The sequence below is a fragment of the Ceratotherium simum genome, chromosome X (genome assembly GCF_057802395.1).
Source record: "Ceratotherium simum simum isolate JZ-2026a chromosome X, ASM5780239v1, whole genome shotgun sequence".
NCBI classification, from domain to species: Eukaryota; Metazoa; Chordata; class Mammalia; order Perissodactyla; family Rhinocerotidae; genus Ceratotherium; species Ceratotherium simum.
The window spans coordinates 5019056-5026138 of NC_141940.1; positions in this window are offsets into that span (position 1 = coordinate 5019056).

The following is a 7083-nucleotide window of genomic DNA, read 5'->3' on the forward strand; positions in this document are numbered from 1 at the left end:
TTTCCAGGTGCTGGATGGAAGTTCAAGCCAAGTAATGAGACATGAAAACACTTACACACAGAGAGAAGGCCAGATTTTTTGTCCCAGGGCCTCTTGGCCACAGGGGCCAGACATGCAGGGATTATTGTTATGGCATCACAATGTTTCCAAGAGCCAGCCCTGTTTGTCTCTCATTGCTAGGCAAATATAGGGTGTCCAGGGATGGCTTTGAGGTTTAGTCCACAAGCAGCATGTTGAGAAAATTGCCTCAGGCCCCAGTCAGACCACAAATCAAACCAAAGACACTCAGAAGAAAGGCCAACTCACAAGATACCCTCCTTCTGCCCCCAATTAGGAGTTTTATAAAAAATCTCAGTTTCCTACACTAAAAGTTTTTTGAGGAAGTAAGCCCCATGAGGAACTGTTTCATGATACATTCAAGTGTGTCTTATTCAAAAGATATTTTTACAAAAAGTTTTATCTTTTTATTTGAAGGAGCTGACCTGATTCATATTGAGGTGAATAGAACGCTACTTCTCAAACACTGAAAGATTTGGACACCTAAGATGAAAATTGAAAGAGAATATATGAGAAAGGGAGAAATGAAAGTGGAAAAACCTGAATGTCAGCAAATATTTGCTGAACCCGAGTGAAATTTTGTTATTTAAGATCAATCAAAAGGAATAAAATAGTGGCCGGCCCCGTGGCGTAGCGGTTAAGTGCGTGCGCTCCATTGCAATGGCCTGGCGTTCGCAGGTTTGGATCCTGGGTGCGCACCGATGCACCGCTTGTCAAGCCATGCTGTGGCGGCATCCCATATAAAGTGGAGGAAGATGGGCATGGTTGTTAGCCCAGGGCCAGTCTTCCTCAGCAAAAAAAGAGGAGGATTGTCATGGATGTTAGCTCAGGGCTGATCTTCCTCACAAAAAAAAAAAGAATACAATAGTTAGGAATAAACTTAACCAACGAGGTGAAAGACTTGTATGCTGAAAACTACAAAACGTTGCTAAAAAAAACTAAAAACACAAATAAAGACATCCCGTGTTCACAGATTCAAAGATTTAATATTGTTAAGATGTCAATACTACCCAAAGCAATCTATAGATTTAATGCAATGTCTATCAAAAGCCCAATGGCATTTTTTGCAGAAATAAAAAAATCTATCCTAAAATTCATATAGAAGTTCAAGAAACCCCAAATAGCCAAAAGAGTCTTGAAAAAGTAGAACAAAGTTGGAGGTCTCACACATCCTGATTTGAAAACTTACTACAAAGCTACAGTAATCAAAACAGTGTGGTGCTGGCATCAGAACAGACATATAGACCAAGGAATAAAATAGAAAGCCTGGAAATAAACCCTCAAATATAGGGTCAAATTATCTTCGACAAGGTGCCAAGGCTATTCAATGAGGAAAGGACAATTTTTCAACAAATGGTGCTGGGAAATCCGGATATCCACATGCAAAAGAATGAAGTTGGACCCTTATCTTATACCATATACAAAAGTTAACTCAAAATGGATCAAAGACCTGAATGTAAGAGCTAAAACTATAAAGCTCTAAAACTATAAACCTTAGGGGGAAGGCTTCTTAACATTGGATTTGGCAAGGATTTCTTGGATATGACACCAAAAGCTCAGGCAACAAAAGTAAAAATAGATAAATTAGATTACATCAAAATTAAAAACTTCTATGCATCAAAGGACACAATCAACAGAGTGAAGAGGCAACCTACGGAGTGGGAAAAAATATTCGCAAATCACATATCTGATGAAGGATTAGTATCCAGAACGTATAAAGAACCCCTATAACTCAACAACAAAAAATCAAATAACCCAATTAAAAAATGGGCAAAGGATTTGAGGTGACATTTCTCTAAAGAAGATATGCAAATGACCAATAAGCAATTGAAAAGATGCTCAACATAACTAATCATTAGGGAAATGCAAATTAAAACCACAATGAGATACCACCTCACACCCATTAGGATGTCTACTATCAAAAACAAACAAACAAACAAACAAAAACAAAATATAACCAGTGTTGGTGAGGATGTGGAGAAATTGGAACCCTTGTGCACTATTGGTGGGAATGTAAAGTGGTGCAGCCAGTAAGGAAAACAGTATGGTGCCTCCTCAAAAAATTAAACATAAAATTACTATATGATCCAGCAAGTCTACTTCTGGGTATATACCCAAAAGAACTGGAAACAGGGTTACAAAGAGATATTTGTACACCCATGTTCATAGCAACAATATTCACGATAGCCAAAAGGTGGGAGCAATTCAAGTGCCCATCGACAGATGAATGAACAAGGAAAATGTGGTCTATCCATACAATGGAATGTTCTTCAGCCTTAAAAAGGAAGGAAATTCTGAGACTGCTACAACATGGATGAACCTCAAGGACATTATGCTAAGTGAAATAAGCCAGGACAAATACTGTATGATTCCACTTATATGAGGCACCTAAAGTAGTGAAATTCATAGAGACAGAAAGTAGAATGGTGAATGCCAGGGGCTGGGGGGAGGGGGATGGGGAGTTAGTGTTTAATGGGGACAGATGTCAGTTTAGGAAGATCAAAGGAGTTCTGGAGATTGGTTGCACAGCAATGTGGATGCACTTAACACTACTGAACTCTACACTTAAAAATGGCTAAGATGGTAAATTTGATGTTATGTGTATTTTATCACAATTTAAAAAAATAATAATTAAGGGCCGGCCCCGTGGCTTAGCGGTTAAGTGCATGCGCTCCGCTACTGACAGCCCGGGTTTGGATCCTGGGTGCTCACCGACGCACCGCTTCCCCGGCCATGCTGAGGCCGTGTCCCACATACAGCAACTAGAAGGATGTGCAACTACAATATACAACTATCTACTGGGGCTTTGGAGGAAAAAAAAATTAATTAAGCCACCACAGTAGCCTGAGCTAAGGGGACCAAAAATTCAGACTCGTTGACAAGGTCCTCCATGGTTCACCTCAGATGTGACTGTACTCTGCAAGATCAGCTTCCACCCAGGACAGGAGGTCCCATGTCCTGCTTCAGAAAAAAAGCCTCCCACGTGGCTCAAGTCCCAGGCCAAGAGCCCAAGTCCCAGGCGACTGGGAGGATGAGGGTCCTTTCCAAAATAAAGACTACCACCTCTTCTTTGTATCACTGCCAAAAACTCATGGGAGTTGTGAAGGGGGATCCTTTCCCAGAATGTCTTCCTAGATGCTTCCTCGCCACTCAGGAGAAAAAAACACCGTGGAGAAGGCTGGGGTATGCAGGGAGCAGGATACAATGGAATCACCCTAGAAACCACCTCCTAAGGATCACATCCATCAGGGGTGGGGAGCTGGGGGGAATTCTTTGGGAAAGTGCCCCAGAGAGAGTCTGAGGAAGGCGCTGCATTTCCAGTTATGGCCTCCAGTGATCACTTCAACGACGTCATCAGCCAATGAGGAGGCACGTGCACCCCCCCAACACACACACAAAAGCCTGTTTTTTCAAGTGGGGGCCTCGAGGGGTAGCTATTTGTGAGCAGGATGGAGCCTCAGTCACCTCAGCCCTACCCTTGCCCCTGTCGGGCCCCTAGGGAGTAAAATGCATGGTGTTTCTAGTGACCACTGCACACCAACCACCTGCCCTTCCTCAGCCATGGGGCTCATGGGAACAAAGCTGAAGTAATGGCGAATGCGCGAGTTGGCAACTTTTCAGCCTGCTAATAGAGCATGAGGAAAGCCCGGGTCTCAGCGCTGCACGTGCAAACTTGCTGAAGCTAAGCTCCCCCTCCCAAATCCTCACCCCTCATCCCTCTCACCCCTGCTCCAACACAGAACGTTGTGCATGTTCTCTCTTTTAACTGCTTTATTGAGATATAATTTATACACTATAAAATTCACCCATGTAAAGTGTACGATTCAATGGTTTTTAGTTTATTCACAGAGCTGTACAACCACCACCACTATCTAAGTCCAGAACCTTTCATAACCCCCAAAAGAAACCCCATATGCATGAGCAGTCACTCCCTATTTCTCCCTCCCCACTATCTCCTGGCAACCACCAATCTATTTTCTTTCTCTATAGATTTGCCTATTCTGAACATTTCATACAAATGAAATCACAGAATATGTGGCCTTTTGCATCTAGCTTCTTTCACCTAGCATAATTTTTTTGAGGTTCATCCATGTTGTAACATGAATCAGTACTTCATTCCTTTTCAGGGCTGAATAATATTCTATTGTATGTATATACCTACTACATTTTGTTTATCCATTCCTCGGTCGGTGGACATTTGGGTTGTTTCCACCTTTTGGCTCTTATGAAGGATGCTGCTATGAACAGTCATGTACAATTTTCTGTGTGGACCTATGGTTTCATTTTTCTTGGATATACACCTAGGATTGGAATTGCTGGGTCATATGTTAACTCTATGTTTAACATTTGAAAGAACTGCCACACTGTTTCCCAAAGTGGCTTCACCATTTTACATTCCTACCAGCAATGTATCAGGGTTCCAATGTCTTCACATCCTCACTGACACTTGATATTACCCATCTTTTTTATTCTAGCCATCCTAGTGGATGTGAAATGGTACCCCATGGTAGTTTTGATTTGCGTTTCCTGATGACTAATGATGTTTACCATATATTCATTTGCTCACCGGCCATTTGCATATCACTTATGGAGAAATGTCTATTCAGATCTTTTGCCCATTTTAAAAAACTGAGTTATGTATGTTTTCATTGTTGAGCTGTAAGAATTCTTTATATATTTTGAGTACAAGTCCATTATCAGATATATGATTTGCAAAAATTTTCTCCCATTCTGTGGGTTGTATTTTCACTTTCTGGATGGTTTCTGTTGAAACACAAGTGTTTTTCATTTTGATGAAGTCTAATTTATCTATTTTTTTCTTTTGTCACTTGTGCTTTTGGTTCCATATCTAAGAAACCATTGTCAAATCCAAGGTCATAAATATTTACCACTATGTTTTCTTCTAAAAGTTTTAGTTTTACCTCTTAACATGTAGGTCTATGATCCACTTTGAGTAAATTTTTGTGTATGATGTGAGGTAGGGGTCCAACATCATACTTTGGCATGTGGATATCCAGTTGTTTCAGCATCATTTGTCAAAAAGACTGTTTTTTCCCACCGAGTGGTCTTGGCACCCTTGTTGAAAATCAGTGACCATATGTGTATGCATTTATTTCTGGACTCTCGATCCTATTCCATTGACCCACACCTCTATCCTAATACCAGTGCCACACTTCTTTCTTTCTCTTTTCTCTATGGGTTCATTGGCAAGGCCACCTTGGATGGCCCATAATATATCCAGAGCTTTCAAGTTCTTCCAGCCCTCTCAACCCCTCTTCTTGTCCGGTCCACACAACAGCATTTGAAGACAAATAAATAATGTGATCATCCATTTTTTACAGATGAGGAAACCATCTGTACAGAGAGGCTGCAGGTGGCTCAAGGTAACTGTGCTGGTAGGTGGCAGAGCTGGGACCAGAACCCCAGTTTTCAACTATAAACTCAAGCTCCCTCCTGGACAGCACACCTCTCCTTAAAAGCCGTGACTTTGAAGACATGATATTTGACCCTTTTAAATAAAGGCAGATGCCAGGGCTCCTTTCCCTGCCCTGGCTAGTTCATAGAGGTATTGTGAGACTCAATGTATCTTGTATAAGTGAAAACCTTTTATAAACTCTCAGGGCTAAATACACGTGAGGAGTTATTAGTGGCATGCTTCTACAACAGCTCTTGCCTGAAATCATCTGGATCAGAGGTAGAAATGGGCCATTTCCCACACCTTCCACCTGTAGTGGGCGACTGCAGCTATTGCTGGAAAGCAGATTACTGTAACCATATCACGTCTCCATCCCCGTGGAACAGTCTCTCTGAGACGTATTATTGTCCCAGTTGTGTTTATTGTCCAGGAAGACCCCAATATCACGTGGTATTCCTTCAGGGAGGGGAGTAAATACAATATCTTTTATTGACTCGTAGTATTTTTCAGCCACTGAGTTATGTTCTTAAATTAAGCACTATCTCAATAAACAGGCATGGGGACCTCTGATGTTCTAGACACAGTAGCAGGTGTGTTCTTGGCACAGTAGAGGAGCCAAGACACAGCCAAGACAAGCAAGAGATGACAGCTTCACAGGGACGGCAAGCACTTAAACACCCGTGATGTTTATTCATTCAAATTGTGTGCCAGGACACAGACATGGTCCCTGCCACCACTGGTTAGGAACAAGTAACGGATATGAACTCCCCCAAATAGCTCATTACAACCTGGGCTACAGGCCATGAAGGGACAGGAATCCAGAGTGCTATGAGGGCAATGACCAGGGCCCTGGGCCAGTCAGGATGTCAGGGGGGCAGGCCTGAGAAGGGCACATTTGAGCTGACATGATGTAGTGACAAATGCTGTGGGTTGGAGATGTATAAACTGCCCTGGGAACTCAGAGGACGAACTGCTGAAACCTTGGCTGAAGTGGGGTATATTTCACAGAAGCAGTGATGTTTGGGATGGGCTTTGAGCACCAAGTAGAGCTTGACCAGACCAGGTAGAACAGGAGAGGAGGATCACTGGAAGCTGGAGTTGGCACAGATAAACGCTAGGGTGACCGCAGAATATATGGCCCAAACCAGGACACCTTTGAAAGGGGGTACTATTTGTTATTATGCTGGAACAACAGGCATAAGCTGGGACTGTCCCTGGTAAACCTGGCTGTGTGATTCCCCCTAGCCAAAGCACACAATGGCGATGGCGAGTATGCAGCGAGCATCTAGGGAAGAGAGCGGATAGAGTGTAGACTGGGGGTGGAGGGAGAGATCCAGACAGAAGGCCGGTGCACTAGCTTGCTAGGGCTGCCATCACAAAGTACAACAAACTGAGTCGCTTAAGCAACAGACATTTATCCTCTTTACATTCTGGAGGCTGGAATTCTGAGAAAAAGCTGTTGGCAGGATCATACTCCCTCTGAAGGTGCTGCAGAAGGATCTGTTCCAGGTATCTCTCCTAGCTTCTGGTAGTTCCTTGGCTTGTGGCAGCATCACTCCAATCTTCACATGACATTCTCCCTATGTACATGTCTCTGTGTTCAAATGTCC